Here is a 20,793-nt window from a genome sequence, read left to right on the forward strand (position 1 = left end):
AGATATGCCCTTTAGGAAAATCACTTTGACAGCTGAGTGGAGGATGGACTGAAAGAGGGAGAGACTGGAGGCAGGGAGACTAACCAATAAGACTATTAAAATAGTCCAGGAATGAAGTGATGAAGGTTCAGAACAGAATGGTAGAAGTGTCAAAGGAGAGAAGTATGGATATAGAAGAAATGCTATAAAGATAAAATTGACTGACCTTGGCAACACATTGGATATTGCGGCTGAAAGAAAGTGAAGAGATAAAGACAAAGCCTAGGTTGCAAAGCCTAGATGACTGGGAGGATGGTGGTGCCCTCAACACTCCATTTTGGGACATCTTGAGTTTAAGATGACAATGGAACAATGTTTGAGATGCCTAATAGACAGGGGACATAGAAGTTTGAAGGTCAAGGAAGAGGTTGGGACTGGATAAGCAGATCTGAGAATCATCAACTTAGAGATGATAATTGAAACCATGGGAGTTGGTTGATAATTATTTTAATTAGTTAACCATGTTGCAAATTTCTGTTGTTTTCTTCATCTCATGGTTCCTGTTGAACTCTGAGAGAAGTGCCACACAGTACTTACCAAAAAAAAAAAAAGAAAGAAAAGGGAAATGAGGTTTTCTCCAAGTAGTTTAACTTTAAAAGTGAGAGCTACAGTTATGTTCCCAGAAAGACAGCCTTCACTTTCAGTGCCTTGATTTATTATTCCTCAGTTTCCTCAGTCTCCAGTACTGTTCAGTCCCCATTTCACCTTACCAGCTCACAATCACCATCTAGTGGCAAAAGGAGATAACTGCAAGGAAATTCTTAGCTTGGGATCATGTTCTAACCCCTAAAGGAAAAAAAAACTTAATAGAATGCTTCTTTGTCATTGGATTAAGAAAGCATGGGATTGAAAAAATCCAAAAGTTATAGCTAAAGTGCTGAAGATATTCTAATTTCCAAATTTTATGGAAAGAATAGGAAATGGTTTCTTAGTTCAAAAAAGAAGCTGGGAAAATGGAGGTAACATGATACAGTAGAAAGAGAACTTTATTTGGAGTCTGAAGATGACACTTGTGTAATTTTGGTAAAGTTACTTAACTTCTCTGAGCCTCAGTTTTCTCACATATTAAAAATGAGGGGAGCAACTAGGTGGTACAGTGGATAGAGCATCAGCCCTAGATTCAGGAGGACCTGAGTTCAAATCTGACCTCAGACATTTGACACTTACTAGCTGTGTGACCCTGGGCAAGTCACTTAACCCCAATTGCCTCACCAAAAAAAATGAGGGCATTGGACTAAATGTCCTCTAAGATTCCTTTCCACCTCCACATCCACGGCCCTATGATCCTAAGACAATAAAAGTAAGGAAATCCTCCAAGCTAATAAAGGTTGGAATACTGTTGGAAATGATAAACTAAAAGGCAATCATGATAAAACACAACAGAAGGAAAATTAATTTCAGGTAAATTTTAGATATAGATATTGATATGTCTCTTTTCTGTATATACATTATACTATGTATATCCTTTCTATATATGGATTAGATTTCAGACAAGAATGAACTATGGGTCTTTACTTTCCATGGGGAGTGTAACAAATGCAATGATCTATTTGAATGTTGTATATATTTGTTCCTGCATACCTTTGAATCCTTTATATCTTATGTAATTTCTTTAATGGAGGATATAAATGGATGCCCCATACTTGATTGAGTTCCTTCATGGAGGAGAACTTTGGTACCCACATATGATAAAACCCTAAATATGAGTCATACCTAAATATTTTCCTGAACAAATATGGCCGGAAGCATTAATGAACCAAAAAGAGACATTTCTGCAATAAGGTTTAATTAGGATTAAACCCAGGGTGTACAAGTTCAGAATCTCTTGGGAGATTGTGGTGTGGAGAAGAACAGGTGGCCCTGGACCACAGAAGCTGAGTTCAAGTTCTACTTCGTACATGAAGACTTTCTCGACGTCCCTACCATTTTCTACCCCCACAAAAAAATCCTTGCATATATTTTACATTTTGTCCTTCTTTTATATGCAACTCCCTTCTGCTTCTACAATGGCAATGGCAGAGTGGAGAAAACAAGGTCAGAAGGTGCTAAAAAGCATACAATTATAGACCATTTATAAACTTTAATATTAATAGCACTCTGAATGGGAAATCCTTGTCCAATAACTAAGTTAAAATACATCAATCTTGATTTTCTTGCTATAAACAAAACCAAAAGAAAGAAGGGAGTTGCATCTAAATGGAAAGAAGTGTTACAGATGTTCCCTGAAGAGAAAAGGAAAAGATTTGGCAGAGTTGGTTTTATTGTACATCCAAAGACAACAAGAAACATTATTTCATGGAACATCAAGTCATCTCATATTGAATCACTGATACATTTACAAAAAGACCGCCAGGAAACTAACTACAGCTTATGCACCAACTTCAGTTGTTAAAGATGAAGAAGTAAAGAAATTCTACTAAAAACTTAATAAGACCTCCAAATTAAATCAACTGTAAAGAATTGTCATTTGAGGTTTTTATGACCCCAAGTACCTGTTATTGTCATTGTGCTAGATAGAGAATTCATGGATAAGATGATGTGGTTTACTTGCTTAATGATTCTGTAATAATGTTTAATAATATCAGCCATTTACATTCATTTATCATTTGTATATCATTGTGACTATGTATATTCTGTGTATGGTTTGGGATTTTATATATATATATGTGTATATATATGTATATATATATACATATATATATATTTCAAGTATATCCTAAGTTATGCAATGTAGCACGCATTTTTACCATCATATTCTCTTTGGTGAAATTAATACGAGATTTACAATTTATGGAAACTTACCATTTCAGAGACTAATTGCTCTTATAATGAGCTTGATGGAGATGGTTCAACTCCACAATGCAGGCCCTGGAGAGAATATATGAACAATAGGAGGAGAGACAGGTACATGTGAGATACCCTGATGGAGGTTGACAGAACAGCCAAATACATTCAGGAAGCCCATAGTTTATGAGAGCAGCTATGTAGAGCACAATTGCTAGACATAGTCCAGTTTCTTCCTCTCTCACTCCAAAAATGGTCTGGTGTCATGTTAGCCCTAATACATGCACCTGGTTTAACTTAACTGGACTTTTTCACTCAATCTGGTGACATGGTCATAATCCATTCACCTGAGGCCTAGCACAATTATTAGATGTCTATGCACCACGAGATGTGGTATGGTAACCTTTCCATAACATTTTCAGGTGTCATCATGGACACATAACTCAATTTGGCCTTGATCCAGACATATAGTGGTAAAAAAGTGTTAGTAATGTCATAACTTGTCTCACTATTGTATTGTGTATGGATATGACTATCCTCCAAAGGGGGGACTCCAATATGCTGTATATATAGTAAGTTTAAATTTGTTTTGTATATTTTGAAGAACTTTCATTATTTAATTTGAACATTTTTGGACAATTCTATGCTAAAGATTAATGAAAATCCAGCAATTCCAGAGACAGCCAGAATGCAGACCAGAGTCCAGTTCCCCTGATAACATCTCAACCCTCCTTTGAAGACAAGATTTTAAGGACTTTAAACGGACATTTTTGTTTTTTGTTTTTCTTTCTGTTACTATATACATCATCTGTTATATGTATTTTTCCTTTCCTATATTGTTATTAGTATATTGTTTGTTAGCATTGGTTATGATATTCTGTTATTTTTTTATTTATTGTTTGTTTGTTTATTATTTATTGTTCCATCAAGGAAACACCCTGTGTTTCTTGACAAAACAAAGGGGGGAATGTAAAGAATTAATTGTTATTTGAGATTTTTATGACCCCATCTTTTGGCTAGAATTTTTTTAAAACCTCGCCTGGGGCTCCGCAAATGGCACGGTGCTCCACCCACTGGTTGTAGCCATCGCCATGGTGCTGGCACCTCACGTCATCACCACTCACCAACACCTACATGGGCCTGGCAAAATTATAATGATTGGAAGCCCAGTAAGGAAAGTCATGTGACTGTCAGAGAGGCCAGCCAATTGGCTGGGGGCTGTGTGTGGTCAGCTGGGGGTCTGCTGGGAAGAAGGGATGTTTTTCGCCATTCTAGCTTGAAGCTGGAAGGCGACAGGATACTGCTATGTGCTCTCAGCTGATTCCTGGGTGGTGGTGTTGTTCAGATTGTATAATTTCCCTTTCCCCATTTTATTTCCTTTCCCTTAATCCTACTGATCCTGTTTGTGTTTTTTAAAGTTCGTTCTTGTTAAATAAATCCTGCTCTGCTTTGAGGGAGGCTGTCTGTCTCCTTCCCTGCCCCAATATTGAGGCAAGCCACCTAGCTAACACTCCCCAATTAAAAATTGGTCCCTACACAACATATATTCTGTTTGATGAATTCAAGGCAAACTTGGGAAAAGTTGAGGATAGAATAAAATACATGGGAAAGCATGATTCAGTAAAAAGGAATGAGACAAGCAAAGACTACACAAAAGTCTTACACCTTTATTATAACTACGTTTTTTGAGAAAAAAGTGATCACCACTTATAACAAGCAACAAAAAAGATGCAAAAAAATTTAATGAATTATATTTTATCAGATAGGAAAAGAATCAATATACTATTGAATTTATCCCTAAATCAAGTGGATAGTTAGACCAACTTATCGGCGTTAATAAAAGCTTGGAGAGAAATAAGAAGCAGAAAAAAAGATGGAGTGCAATTGAAATATCTCAATCCTAAATTGCTGAAATAAGTTATCAGTGATGAGAAATGGTAAATAGATATCAAAAATAACACTGATACTGGTTATAATAATGTATACATAAATTTAAGCAATATAAATGAGTGAAAAAGAATTTAATAATTATTTAATATATGCCAGGTACTGTGCTAAGGGCTAGGGTGTGAAGACAAACAAACAAAGATAGTCCCTGCCTCAGAGAGTTTATATTCTAATAGAAGATAATTATATTATCATTTTAAGGAAGAGGCCAAAGTGGGAAATTTGGAAGGGGGAGCAGCAGATGGGACACACATGGTACCATGATTTGGAAATGGTCAGGAAGCAGCATGGTGGCCCAGGTCTGGGAAAGATAAAGTAAAGCTTCACCTATCAGACGTGAGCCCCAGGGAATAGGAGTTCAAGTGCCAGTAGGAGGGTCAGAGTGAAGGTGTAATGATTTGGAGATGACAAAGAAGTGAGAACAGCTTTGTCAGAAGAGCTTGGAAAGTGCTCAATTAAGGAAAATGAAACCCCCACACTTGGACTGTAGAATCCTAGTTGCAGATTTTACTTAAGGTAGATGGAAAAATGGCACAAAAGAAAGGAAAGAAGGAAAAAGCAGTTTGATTGGGGAAAGTATTTTTAGATGAACCCTACCTCTAGGATTACACAAAAATAAGTAAAATGTTTGCCAATCAATGAGGCGTGGTGGTGAAAGAGAACAGCCTGGTTAAAATCTAAATTCATTTGAAAATCTTACAATGAGGATTGAATGATGATTATAAGCAGTATCATCTCATAAACAGAGAGAAGTAATGGAGAGTAAATTCAGTTTAAAGAAAACATGGCAGGAGATGCAACTAAGCAAAGTCATTCCAAGGGTATTTAAGAATTGAAACTGGAAGAACAACATTTGTAACTACTCCTGGAGCATTCTGTAGCTATTTGCAACCTTTTGTGAAATCACACCCTCTTAGTTGGCTCCAACACCAGAGCCTTAGGGGGAGATAAGAACCTCTGAGGGTCAAACTTGCTCTCAAAGGGACATGGCTTAGTACCACATATGACTACATCACTCTCCATGAGTATGACCATGTAACTTTGGCTATATCTGCCTTTGTCACATTTCCTTGATGCGTCTGAATATATCAATACCCCAGCCTCTATTAATAAATCTCTTATTGAAGCATCAATCTAGTCTGTCGAGTTTTCATTTCGCATCAATGCCAAATCCCTCCAGACCCTTCCTGGAACACACTATTAATTAAACGTTAATTCTCCTCAAGGATTAAAAGTCAACCAAGGGATATGATATGATACTGCCTCATAAATTACTAAAATTGTAACATCTCTCTCGTTAATTAGCTCTGAGTCCCAATTTCAGGTTATTAAATACTATACCTAAAATAAAACAGAAAACTATATCCCCATAAGTTTTCATGCATCTCTCTATATTTATCAAACCCTGTAATCTCATGGGTATAATTAACATAAAGGTTACTAGCCATACAATTTACAAAAACAATAAAACAAAGAAATGATTATTTTCAATGTATCAGATATGAGAAAAATCACAGCTAGACTTTTAATCATTCATTATTAGAAATGCTGACCTCTGTATCCCAAACAGATCATAAAAAGGGAAAAGGACCCACATGTACAAAAATATTTATAGCAGCTCTCTTTGTGGTGGCAGAGAATTGGAAATTGAGGGAATGCGCATCAATTGGGGAATGGCTGAACAAATTGTGGTATATGAATGTAATGGAATACTACTTTGCTGTAAGAAATGATGAGCAGGCAGATTTCAAAAAAACCTGGAAAGACTTAAGTGGATTAATGCTGAGTGAAGTGAGCAGAACCAGGAGAACATTGTACACAGTAACAGTAACAATGTGTGATGATCAACTGCTATAGGCTTAGCTCTTCTCATCAGTACAATGATCCAAGACAATTCCAAAGAACTCATGATGGAAAATGTTCTCCACATCCAGAAAAAAGAACTGTGGATTCTGAATGCAGATTGAACCATATTGTTTCTACTTTTGCTTTTGTTTTTCTTTTTCTTTTTTGAAGTTTTTACCTTTTGTTCTGATGCTTCTTTCACAACATGACTAATGCAGAAATATGTTTTAATACCTAAGTTCTTCCTAAAAAGTGAAAACAAAATATTCCAAATGTGGTCTAAACAGGGAAGGGTATATGAGACTACAGCAATGGCATGAAAATTTTACAGAAAAAAATTATGTTTATAAAATCTTCATGTAAAACACAAAATTGTCATGTATGTTTTATAAATTATAAAAAATATATAAAATTGTAAAAGATTTATAAGAAACCTGATCCTCCAACAACTATCTAATTATGTCTATTCACTTTAGTTCCTTCCTACCATTAAATTCTCCTCAGTCTCAACCTTGATATTAACTCAGTTCTAGTTCTGTGATTTGGTATTATCTAAAGAAAGCTACCCCTTTACAATTTTATGAAATCTGCTTTTCCAGATCTCCATATGGCATATAGGGAATCTGGCCCTGGGCAACCTACTATCTATTATCAACTAGATCATCTTGAGCCACTTCACCCTCCATCAAATGACCAAGATTTGAGAGAGGTCTTCCTGAAACAACCAACCCCTATCCTCAACACCTACTCCCACATCATCCCTCTCTCCTTCAAAAAAATTTCCCAGTGAGAAGGGATTCCCCTTTATCTTGGTTCCAAACTCCTGAGTTTCATACTTTAATATTTCCTTCATCTCAACTTGGAGGTCTCTATACTATGGAGTTACTGATAACTGCTTGCCTTCTCACCTTGCCTCTTCTTCTTCCTGGTCTACAGAAACAGATTCTACAAGTAAAATCCATCAACCAGTTTATCCTTCATAGAATCATCACTTTTTCCCCTGTGTTAGATATTCTAAAAAATCTACATGTCCCTACAAAACTGGGCTTTTGTGAATTTAGATCTCTAATTACATGGCTGCCTATCTCAGACTAATTGGCTCTCATTCTGAACTTGTATTCCAAGATATTAATCCTTATCACCCAGCTATTAGTTAAAATGATGTGTAAGTGATACCTGAAGAGCAAAAAAGATTGTATTCTTTTCCCTAGTCCTCAGCTGGGTTCCATTATTTTCTTATCTCAGAGTTATAAGTCACTGGCCCTATTTGTACCCCTTCTGGGGAAACCTGAATATTTTTAAAAGATCTGGATTCAAGCTCTGTCTCTGATCTAGATTAGATGTGTCACCATTGGTAAATCACTTAATGTCTCAGGTAACTCTCTAAATGGCCCAGGCTACTAAGACTTTAAATTGTAGAATAGCTACCAATCTGCATTTGAAATGTTTCCACTTGTAAGTTCCCAATGCTGATGAAAAAGAAGTCTGGACAAAAAATAATTTTTCACCAGACCTGTAATTTTATATATATATGTAGACAGATATAGATATATGTAGATATAGATTGTGTGTGTGCGCTTGTGTATGTGTGTATATGTATAGTATGGGTATATGTGTGTATGTGTAATCATCTGTGGAATTGTGAGAGATGCATGCCTATGTAAAGAATTAATTGTTATTTGAGGTTTTTATGCCTCAGCGCGCATTGGCCTGGGGCTCCGCAAACCGCACGGTGCTCCGCCCACTGGTTGTAGCCATTTCCAGGGCTCTGGCACTTCACGTCATCACCACTCGCCGATGCCTACGTGGGCCTGGCAAAATTATAATGATTGGAAGCCTAGTGAGGGCAGTCATGTGACTGTCAGAGCGGCCATCCCATTGGCTGGGGCTGTGTGGGGTGTTTCTAGGTTTGAGGAAGCTGGAAAGTGACAAATGTTCTGCTGCATCTTTTCAGCTGATTCCTGGGCGGTGGTATTTTTTCAGGTATTATAATTTCCCTTTCCCCATTTTATTTCCTTTCCCTTGATCCTACTGATCGTGTTTGTGTGTGTGTGTGTGTGTGTGTGTGTGTGTGTGTGTGTGTGTTTTTCTTAAGTTCATTCTTGTTAAAATAAATCTTGTTCTGTTTTGAGGGAGGCTGCCAGTCTCCTTCCTTGCCCCAATATTGCGGCAAGCCGCTTAGCTAGCACTCCCCAATTAAAAATTGGTCCCCACACCTATCACCTAGTGATAGGGTATGTCACACTCTTGAGTAGATAAATAAACTATGGTATACTTGTCTGTACCTTTGACTGGCTTATTCATACAGTGGCTACCAAGGACCCTGAAAATTCTTGTAACATTGGTGCAGTGTAGGAAACTCTCAGCGAGTAAGCTCCTTCTACCCATATAGTTTAAACACTGCTGACAGGCTACAGACTTAGAATTGCCTGGATTACTGAAAGCTCAAGTGATTTATACAGAAAAGTACAAGTATGTATCAGAAAAAGGACTCAAATTGCTCAAACTGCTGATCTTCTTTATCCACTAAACCATACTCTGCCCCTCAATAATAATAAATAGTAATTATATAGCTATATGTAATACTATAATAATAGTATGATGGGAGAAATATATCCTTTTTAAGTTCATGGAGTAGGCAACTGTTGCTGAAATAGTTCTGCCACAATGCATAACTCAAAAAAGAGATATTTCTCCCTTAATACTAACATACAGTTAGATAAATACACAGAGTGTGTGCTTTAAGGTTTGCAAAGTACTTTACATATATTATCTCAATAATAAAACTCCTTGCACATACATTATCAATATTCTCCCTCTCGCCATTCTTTCTCATATACCCCAGTGATTTTAGGGTCACTCAACCATGCATCCAATTTGAGGTGGCCACTTCCCTCAAAATAACATTGAACAGGGGGCAGCTAGGTGGCACAGTGGATAAAGCACTGGCCCTGGATTCAGGAGGACCTGAGCTCAAATCCAGCCTCAGACACTTGACACTAGCTGTGTGACCCTGGGCAAGGCACTTAACCCTCATTGCCCCACAAAAAAAAAAAAAAAACCAACATTGAACAATCTGAGAATTCTGAGATGGCAGAAATTCCCTATCCATCTACATGTGCATCAGAGAAAGTTCCTTTCTAGCTGAATCACTCTCCAAATATTCTGAATTGAGGAGGAAAAGACAATTGCTCTCCAGTCGAGTGGAGAGATTAGAGAGATAGCCAGCTGGTAGAGAGGCTGGACTGAGCCCAGATGCTTTTTCTTCTATCTAAATTACTCCTAAACCTATTTGTTTGGTTGGGTGAGGACTGCCTACATTCAAATTCACATTCAGAATTTGAATGCTCACATTCAAATTCAAATTCAGAAGAGCAATATTAAGGGGGGGGGGCAGGGAAAAGAAAAGTTCAAACCACTTCCATTTTTTCTGATATTAACAAATCTATTAAAAAGATCTTCAGTTTGTGGTGCAGTGAATAAGAGCACCAGCCCTGGATTCAGGAGGGCCTGAGTTCAAATCCTGCCTCAGACACTTAACCCTTACTAGCTGTGTGACCCTGGGCAGTCACTTAACCCCAATTGTCTCACCAAAACAAAACCAAAAAAAAAGATCAGTGGAAATAAATCTGAGAACAGTGAAATGTATTTACCAGTTGTAATTCTTTCTTAACAGACCTGTAATAATTTAATGAAAGAAGAATGAGTTTTTGGCTATTATTGCATAGGAGCTGATTGGAATAACTTTTGTGGTCATCCCATGGGGTTTTGTTAGTTTGTTAGAAGGTATGTTAGTTCTTAGTAGTTTGCTTGTTCTGGGGATTTTTTTTTTATGGGTAGGTTAGTCATGCACTACATAATTCTTGGTTTCAGAGTAATCCTCAACTTCAATTTTCCTCCTTGGACTACCTCAATGAGCCTGAACGAACTCTAGCACTATTATCCCTCTCCTTCTAGGTAATGAAGCTCTAGGCCAAAGTCCTGTGAGCTGAGAAACAAATTGAGAAGAAAGGAAGAGGAAAAAAAAAAGAGAAAAGAGGGTAATATAAAGGAAAAAAGTATGGAAGACTCAGAGAAAGGAAAGAGGGACAAAGAATGGGAAAAGAGAAAGAAGAAATATGATGTCAAAAAGTTAAAAACATTATACACCATGATTTTTTAAAATAAACATTTTGTTTTTAAGAAACATTTTTATTTTTTGAGTGTATAGTTTTGAGTTCCAAATGCTATCCCTCCCTCAGTCCATCCCTCCATCCCTCCATCCCTCCCTCCTTCTCTTCCCCATTCCCTGAGTCAGTCAGCGGATAAAGGTTACAGATACACCAATATTTTTAACTCATCACTGTTTTCATAAGTAATGTTAGTTGACATGTATATAGCACTTTATGATTTGATAGTTTAATCCTCACAATCACCCTCTGAAATAAATGTTATTATTATTCTTATTTTGTCAATTAGGAAAGAGAAGCAAAATGACTTGCTTGTGCTAGCATTGTTGATGTATCTAATGTATCTATAATGGTGGGTTTTTTCCCATTAGTCACTTCTTTACTCCATGTGCACAGGATATGCAAGAAAAGAAATAACACTTCCCAGTACAGAGAGCTCCATGAAGACAGCACATGAATATAAGCTATCCAGGATGCTGTGATTAAAGGTCTGCCCTCCCCACCCCCGACCCTGTCCCCCACAAAAAAAAAAAAAGCTTTAATATGAACAACATATACCAGTTATAATCAAAATACAAAACACAGCACTAATAAAGATGTGTCTTTAACAATGACACATGGGCACAAAAACCTTACATAAAAATGGTTTCATAGTGATTCATTTATTAATCCTTGAGGAGTACAAAATAATAAAATAAAGATCAATTCTGTCTAAACAAAATTGAGTAGAAGTGAAGTAGGAGTCAAACCCAGGACTTGCTCACTTGTAACAACAGGTGATCTTTTCCTCTGGTCATTTCAGATGATCATATGTACCTCTTTTAGGTACCTCATATAATATTGGGTTTTATATCTGAACTTTATATATAATTATTATTTTACATATGTATATAATATATCTGTTATGCTAGCTCCCACTTTAGAGTACAAACTCCATCTGCCTCAGTGCCTCACATCCTTTTCTGCACTTTATGCATATTGACTGAGTGGAACAGACACCCACAGGCAGAGATCCCTTAGGGTTATGCCTTTATATCCTATCCCTGGTCAGAGACCTTAGACAAAGCACTTCCTTGGCTTTCCCATCTATAAAATGAGAGGGTTGGATCTTAAAGTTCCTTCTGGCTCTAAATCCTGTGATCCTGGAGATGAAAAGGCACAATTGTGGCAGTCAAGGACTCAACAAGGATCCAAATGACAGGTAAGTTCCCACCCTGGAGCACACCACATGATTCAGAAAACATGCTTCAATTTACACCAATTTCATTACTTTTCCACACTTCTTTGGATTAGTCTGAACTCCTTAATATGCCATCCGAGAAAACAGAGAAATGAGAAATGGACTGGGTAAGACCCAGAAGGTAAATATAACAATAACTCCTCAAAGCCCAAGTCAATGTCCATGCTTTGATGGGAGAGGAGAAGCATTAGCAAAGCAAAGGACTGCCAACCAAGGATGATATCCAGTGAGGATTCCGTGTACCCTGAGACCTCCACAGTATTTGTGAAGTCCTGGCAATCACACTGAAATATTAGCCAGTTGGAGTTTGTCAATACTACTAATTGGGTTAACACCCCAAATAGTGTGGCAAAAGTACTCCATGAATCTAATAAACAGAGTAGCATGGGTTTTTAGGCTGGCTCAAAGCCATCATGACAATTTGTTTAACATGGAGGACATGGGAGTAAATAGTGCTCTTGCATGTCCTGATAACCACAAAAAGGCAAGATTCACAGGAACAAATCAGAAATAACAATACTGAACCTGCTAGAAATGCTTCCAGACCTATAGTCCTGACTAGTAATGCTGTCAGACTATGAGTGTACATGGAATGAGCTGAAGACATGAATACTTTCATTATGTGCCTGCACTATATAATAACAAATTGGAAACAGATCTCACCAGTTACAGGCAAGGGCTTCACATTGCTTTTTTGTCAACAGCACCCTCAGTTCCAAGTCAGACAAAAAAAATACATGGCCAACCAGTGAAGGGTAATCATAAAAAGTAACATCATTCCTAAACTTAGATTAAATGAAATAAGGGTTGAAGTCAAGGATTTGCTAAATTATGAATAGGAAAAATCTGGAGACCCTGAAATCACTGAAAAACCTTCACTTAAGGCATGCTCCAGAAATTATACCTAATAATGAAATAGATGATGAAAACAGTACTCAAAAAAAACTCGCAAATTATTTTGAAAAGGTGATGAGAACACTTAGATCGAAATATTGAAAAGTCCTTTTTGTCTTTGATGGCATGAATCCAACTAGCAGACCAATTATACCCAAACAGAGTAATTCTAAAAAGCCAGTATTAACTATAACTATCATGAATGAATGCATTCTTCCACAGTATTTGACAAAAGGTATAAAAGACAGTTCAGTACCTTCAAACAGCAGTGTCCCTAGAAGTCATTAACGTGATAATAAACAGAAGAGAAAATGTAATGCTGTTGAGGAATACCTCTAAGGTCAGGCATCAAATACCATGTCAGAAAATGACTTGAGAGAACTCTTAAAGATCCCCAGAAAGGCATTGAAAGATTGCATCAATATTTAGCTGATATTCATCAGATAACTTAAATGGCCAATTAAAAAATATGCCCCAAAAAAGAAATGTAGAAAGGAATCTGGAAAACATGGAAGGAATCCAAAATTCTAGATTCCTTTAATAACATTTGAAAGCAAAATTCAAAAGGTTAAGGTGATAAAAGGAAGCAAAGCAGTGCATGGAACAAAATAAATAATTCAACATACATCAAAAACACAAATATAGAGATTTGAGATGTAAAAAATCAAAGTTGAGGGGCAGCTAGGTGGCGCAGTGAATAGAGCACCAGCCCTAGAGTCAGGAGGACCCGAGTTCAAATCCAGCCTCAGACACTTAACACTTACTAGCTGTGTGACCCTGGGTAAGTCACTTAACCCCAAATGCCTCACCAAAAAAAAAAATCAAAGTTGAGAGAGAACTGACAAAGGAGGAAAATGTGGAAAATTCCTAGTCAACTGTATGATTACAAGGGGTCCAAAACAGAAAAAAAAAAAAAAACAGAAAACACACCACTTAGACCAAACAAGTAAAAGAAATCTTGAACATTAATATAATGAATGATAAAACAGATACTAAAGGAAGTGACTAAAATCCTGGCTTCTCTGTTAACTAGAAAAATGAAGGGCCATAAAACATCCATTATTATATAGCTGAAATGCTTCAATGGTGTATAAATTATTAGCAAATATCACCTTTTTTTCTTGGGTTCATTAGGACCATAGATTTAGAGTTGGAAGGAACCTTTGAGATACTGATATTTCAGACCCAAATCTAATAGCATTTTTTCTTAAGAAAAAATATCAGTTATCTATCACCAAAAAATGAGAACACCAGACACCTCTCCAAATATAGGCCAATTTGGAGTCTCTTCATTTTATGCAAAGCTTTCAGAATTCGTAGCACTAAGAAAAGCCAACCATTTATAAAATACTTGTAAGAAGACCATATGTTGTCTGAGGAGCAAACAGGAATAGGTGGATAGAAGGTGGGACAGGTATAAACAAGAGGAATATGTGAATTTGAATGCGGAAAATATGTCTTTATTTTAACTAACTTCTAAAAGAAATTTAGCAATTCCTTCAATTATTTTAAAGCATTATTCTGAAAAGAGATGGTTTTACCAATCAGACAAAGGGGTCTGTGATGCAAAAGAAAGTTTGTAAATTTCTGCAGTAGAGAAAGCTGGGGGAGATTATGTCTACATCATAGAGTGGGTTAACTGTTGGAGAACTATCATTCTAGTGAGTAATAGTAGCTTGGTCTATCTAGTCACATGTGCTGGGGTAAAATGTCATTGGTTCAAAGGAAACACCATGGAAGGAAAGTGGACAAAGGGAAGGGGGAGTAAGAGAGGAAAGTGGGAAAAGGGGAGGTAGAAGAGAGGTGAGGAAAGGTGTATGGAGAAAGGAAAGTTGGTTTTATCAAGTACCTTGTATGTGCCAGGCACTAAGCTAAACACTAGACAGATTTTGATCCCATTTGATCCTCACAGGAATCCTGGGAAGCAGGTACTATCAATATCCCTCATTTTACAGTTGAGGAATCTAAGACAGTGGTGCTTAAAGTCACACAACTAGTGTCTGAGATGGTATTGAAACTCATATATTCCTGATTCAAAACCCAGAGTTCTATCTATCCATCATGTCATCTGGCTGTCTCTAGGCAGGGACAAGGGGTTTTGTAATTTCTAAAAACTGTGTCAGCCTTACCACACACACACACACACACACACACACACACACACACACATTCCTTTAATGCTGATAACCCAGTTTTCTTCAATAAGACAAGTACCTTTAGCCACCCCACAAGACAAACTGACCTCAGCATTTTCAGAGAAGTCTGCTAGTAGGCTAAGCCCCTGGGAGGAAGCAATCATTTCTGATGATGCCAAAGTGACATTAACTAGCCTCATCTGCCCCTCTATTTGGAAAAGGAAATGAAACTTAAACCACTCACTTTTGATATTTGTTAGAAGCCCTAAAGTAAAGGCTTGCTAGAGAGAAGGGCGGATGTTGTTAACTTAGGTTTTGGATTACCTGGGGATTTCCATGATTCATGCTATCCCTGATTCCCATCATGATGAATAACCTCAAGGTGGCTACATTAGCATTCACCAAGTGTTGAAAGGCAACACTAACACAACAATGACACAACAGAGATAGGCATGATTCCCTCCTGGTGGTCCTTTGACCTAAGATAGACTCACAAGGCTAATAAACCTAAGGCTTGGGAAGGTGGGGGAACTGGTCCTGGTGAATGAATAATTGACATCTGGTTTCAATTGACAAATCTTTATTGATAACTTGGGTCATCTGTGACACAGAAAACAAATGGGCATGACTTTCCTGATACTATAACAATGAACAGGAGTGGGAGGGGTTTTTAGGATGTTGGGGAATTACCTTTTTTTCTTGGCTCCAAATAATGTGAAGAAAGGGAAATTGGACAGAATTGAGAATGATAGATAATCTCTGAAAAGCATTAACAAAATATTTGATATAATCAAAGTGTCATAATCCCAAGACTCATTCCTGATGGCACTTCTCTAAAAATTGAGATAGAACTCTATCTCAAAAACTTCATTATAAAGATAATTATAAATATATGTGTATATGTGTATGGTATTTGAACTCATATCTTCCTGTCTCCAGACCCAGTATTGAAATGGGGAGGAAAAAGAGAGCCAATTCCTCAATCATCATTGTGATGTCTCTGATCTCTCTCCTGCCTCACCACCCTAGGAGTCCACAATGAGCATGTTCCCCAGGTTATCTAGAATATAAAGAAGAAAAGAGCAGCTAGGTGGCACAGTGGATAGAGCACTGGCCCTGGAGTCAGGAGTACCTGAGTTCAAATCCGGCCTCAGACACTTAACACTTACTAGCTGTGTGACCCTGGGCAAGTCACTTAACCCCAACTGCCTCACTAAAAAAAAAAAAAGAAAGAAAAAAGAAGAAGAAGAAGAAAAGGGACAGCTAGATGGTGCAGTGGATAGAGTGCTAGGCCCGGAGTCAAGAAGACTCCTCTTCCTGAGTTCAAATATGATTTCAGATACTTGCTAGCTGTGTGACCCTGGACAAGTCACTTAACCCTGTTTGCCTCCAGTCCTCATCTGTAAAATGAGCTGGAGAGGGAAATGGCAAAGCACTCCAGTACCTTTGCCAAGAAAACCCTAAATGGGTCGTGATGTCAGACATGACTTAAATGACTATACAAACAACAAGGAAGAAAATGAGAGAGCCCTGCTTCAAGTACCAACATCGTATGTCTATATTCCTTCTGAGAAAACTCAACCCTGCCTATTCCCAAGGAAATTATTTCAGTTCAATTTCATGAGATACCACCTCGCACCATCAAATTGCCTAACACTACAGAAAAGTAAAAGGAGGAGATGTGGGAAAATAGGAACATTAATGCACTGTCATTGGATAGAAATCCACTGTGCCACCTGACTGTCCCCTAAGCAGAGACAAGAGGTTGTATAATTTCTAAAAACTGCATCAGTCTTATTGCATATCTACACCCCCTTAATGCCAATATTATCCCAGAATTTTCTTTACTGAGAGAAGTCCCTTTACCCATCCCAAAAAACAAATTATGGGGGCATCTAGGTAGCACAGTAAATAAAGCACTGGCCCTGGATTCAGGAGGGCCTGAGTTTAAAATCTGACCTCAGACACTTGACATTTACTAGCTGTGTGACCCTGAGCAAGTCACTCAACCCTCATTGTCCTGTGCAAAACAAAAAATAAACAAAAACAAAAAACAGAAAAACAAATTGACCATAGCACCAATACCAATAATAATTATGTAACATTTCTTATTGGCAAAAATAGCATAGTGAAAAGAGCACTGGATGTGGAGTTAGGCAATCTAGTTTCAAATCCCAAATCTCAGGATGTATGTGATCTTTGGCAAGAAAGTTTCCTCACCATACCTTAGTTTCCACATCTATAAAATGGGGATAAAAATATTTGCATATTCTACCTTACAGAAGTGTTCCAAGTTAAGTACTGTGTAAACTTTAAGGTGTTATAAATGTGAAAAAAACTTTCTATTACTTCTCAAAAACAATTTAGTCAATTCCTTTGTAAATTAAAAAGTTAATGCATGGAGAGTCAATAGACCAGTCAGTGAAAAAGGAACCACGAGAATAAACATTTTCAATTCAATTAAACAAGCATTTGGAAGTACCTACTATGAACAAAGCCTGTATAGGCACTGCAGACAGAGATGAAATTGTAAAACAGAAGAAGCTTACATCATGCCGTGGGATACAACAATTGAACAAATAAGTAAATTTGTAATGATGCAGATACAGACAGACACAGACACAGACACTCAGAGACAGAGATAGAGACAGAGACTGAAGGAGGAAGCACTTAACAATTGGAGAGGAAAGGTAGGATCCTGTAAGGCTTCTGTAGAAGGACCCTTGAAAGAAGCTAGAGATGCTAAGAGGTTTTGGTGGTAAGGAAGAAAAGCATTCTAGGCATGGTGGACAAGACTATACAAAGTCAAGGAAGCAGGGAATGAAATGCCAAGTTTGGGAAATAGCTAGTAGTCCAGTATGACTGGAATATGTGTTGTATAAATGGGAGTAATGTAAAATATCTGAAGAAGTAGACAGAGACCAAGCTATGAAGGATTTTATGTCAAGTTGAGGAGTTTGTACTATACACTAGAGACAAGAAGCAAGATTCTTGAATCAGGGTGTGATATGATCAAAACTCCACTTTAGGTATATTACGGTGATGGTTGTGTGAAGGATAGTTTGGGAATAACAGGGAAGAAACTCAGAGCAAGGAGATCAAATAGGAGGCTGGTACAATAAACCAAGCAAGAGGTAACAAGCAGAATGAACTAAGGGTAGTGGCAGGGGAGACATGGGAGAAAAGTTGTGGAGGTGGAAAAAAAGAAGACATGGCAACTGATTAAGTATGAGGCTGAGGGTGGAGAAAAAGTCAAAAATCCCTCTGAAGTTGAGAAGGTTGGTGACTAGAGAAATTGTGTTGTCCTTAAAGAAATAAAGAAGTTTAGAGGAAAGGAGAGTTTGGGGGGAAATATCATTTCTGTTTTGCACATGCCAAGTTTCAGATGTCTACAGGATTTCCAGGAGGACTTTGGGTGATGCAGCCCTAGAGGTCAGGAATTATAATAGGGTTCAATAGGTAGATTTTAGAGTTATGCACTGGAGTTGGAGGATGAGCAGGGAACTCCTGATCAATTGAGTCCTGACAATTCCCTTGATGAAATTACAAGATATGGACCTTGGTCAAAAAGGGTACCTTACATTTCATTGGTCATGAGCTCTAGCCTCATGTTGAGACCCATGTGCCTCGCTGGAATTACAATTCCTGGTTGTTCTTTGAGAACTGACATGATTAAAGGATTGTGTTAAATATAACTGGCCACAGAACAGATTGAAGAGGAATTTTCTGTAGTCTCTAAGAAGATCTAGGAAAATAATTCTTTTGGACCCATCCCCTGCCTTATCTCCCTTGGACTTCCAGCAAGGTAGGGAACAAGGGTCAGGGGTTGGTACAGGAACTTCTCACCCTTCTCTCTATCTCCCTTGCTCCCCACCCCCACCCCCACGCAGAAGTACTTGGTAATGGAAACATGTGCTTGCCTACATGACCTTGAATTCCTGCCTGTACCTTATACTTTGAGGCAGCTAGGTGGCACAGTGGATAGAATTTCAGGCTTAGAGTCAAGAAGACTCATCTTCCCGAGTTCAAATCTGGCCTCAGACACTTACTAGCTATGTGACCCTAGCCAAGTCATCTGACCATTTTTGCCTCAATTTCCTCAAATGTAAAATGAGCTGGAGAAGGAAATAGCAAACCACTACAGAACCTTTGCCAAGAAAACTCCAAATGGGGTCATGAAGAGTCCAACATGACTGAAAAACAATGGAACAACAATAACACCTTATGCTTTCCACTGAGCAAAAGCCAACAGTCAGCAATCATAAGAAAGGTGTATTTATTTGTAGTTTGGTGGTGACATGGTAGACCAAGAGTTTTGAAGTCAGGTGCCAGGTAGCCAGTGGAATGTTATTTCCTCCATTACAACCATTTCTTAAAGGAGAAGAGCACCTCTAGAAGGAACTAACCACTGGGTCTAAAGAAAGGATTAAACAAAGCTGAAGTCATGCCCTGGTACAAAGCCAAGGTAAATGTGAAAGTGTTCCATAGTCACACAAAACTGTCTTTTTTGTACAATCAGTGCAATGGTTTATTGATTTGTTAATGTAAGCTTATGAGTCTTAAACTTACTTTTGTCTTGTGGGATCCAAATTTAATATAAGGAGAGTTAGAGTGGCTCACCATAATATTGGGGTCCCGGAAATAATGAGGGACCTCTAGGTCCAAAGTTCCCTCCCCTCCAAACTGCCCTTTTAGGTATTTCTCCCAAGCCAATAAGAAAGGAGCCTAACAGCCTCTTTTCCACAAACGAATCAGGTTTTATTAATGGGAATAAAATAAACAGCAAAGGTGAAATTAATAAAATCAAAGACAAAGGAATAGGGAAAAAGAAATACGGATAATCTCCTTAACTCTAACCTAAGTCTATACAATCCCCGAACTCACTTCCAGTTCAGCTAATTCAAAAGAGCAGGGCTCATATGTTAACTCACCACCTGGGGTCTGTAGCTTGGATGGAAAACAGCCTGGGTCTGCAGGACAAAAACTGCTAAGAAAGAACCTCTTTCTCATCTGCTGCTGCAGCTCATACCACCTGAAAGAAAGTAACTCTGAAAGAGACTGAGCTCCCCTCACTGAGCATTTACTCTCCCTCCCCCAAAACGGGAGGTCCTTCAAAACTGCCTGTGGAGAGTGGTTTCTCCTGCTGACATCAGCAGCACACGTCACTCAGGACAGGTGTGACCCATCCCAATCAGTCTGCCAAATTCCAATAACCTTACCAAATTCTCTATAGTAAAGAAAATAAACTAATCAAAAAAATTGGAGGCCATTGATCTATAGGATAGGACAAGCAAGATGTTCTGTTCTCTTCTCCAAATGACAGTAATTACAAACCTGTTCATCTTCTCTTGACAGTTTTCCTCCTACCCAACTTCCAAAGAAATAACTCCAAGGGGAAAGGAAATGTATGCATTAAAAACAAAACTATGAAGTTTATTCAAATGACCAGGAGGTTGTCTTTAAGAGTAAAAACTATATCTAACTGAAAGAACATAGAAATCATTTTCCTGGATCTGCCACTGATTCACAAAGTGACTTCAAGTACCACTTTGTCAATGAGGCCTTTCCTGGACCCACCAAAGGTTAACTTGTATCTGCTTTGTGTATGATCTCTATGCATCTATGTATGCATGTGTTATGTTATCCCCCTCCTAAACTATAAGCTCCCTGAGGCCAGGGACTATTTCACTTGTCTTTGTATCACCAACCTATTACAATGCCTGGTGATACAAGAGCTTTA

Source organism: Dromiciops gliroides, chromosome 1 (assembly GCF_019393635.1).
Source record: "Dromiciops gliroides isolate mDroGli1 chromosome 1, mDroGli1.pri, whole genome shotgun sequence".
In the NCBI taxonomy this organism is placed as follows: domain Eukaryota; kingdom Metazoa; phylum Chordata; class Mammalia; order Microbiotheria; family Microbiotheriidae; genus Dromiciops; species Dromiciops gliroides.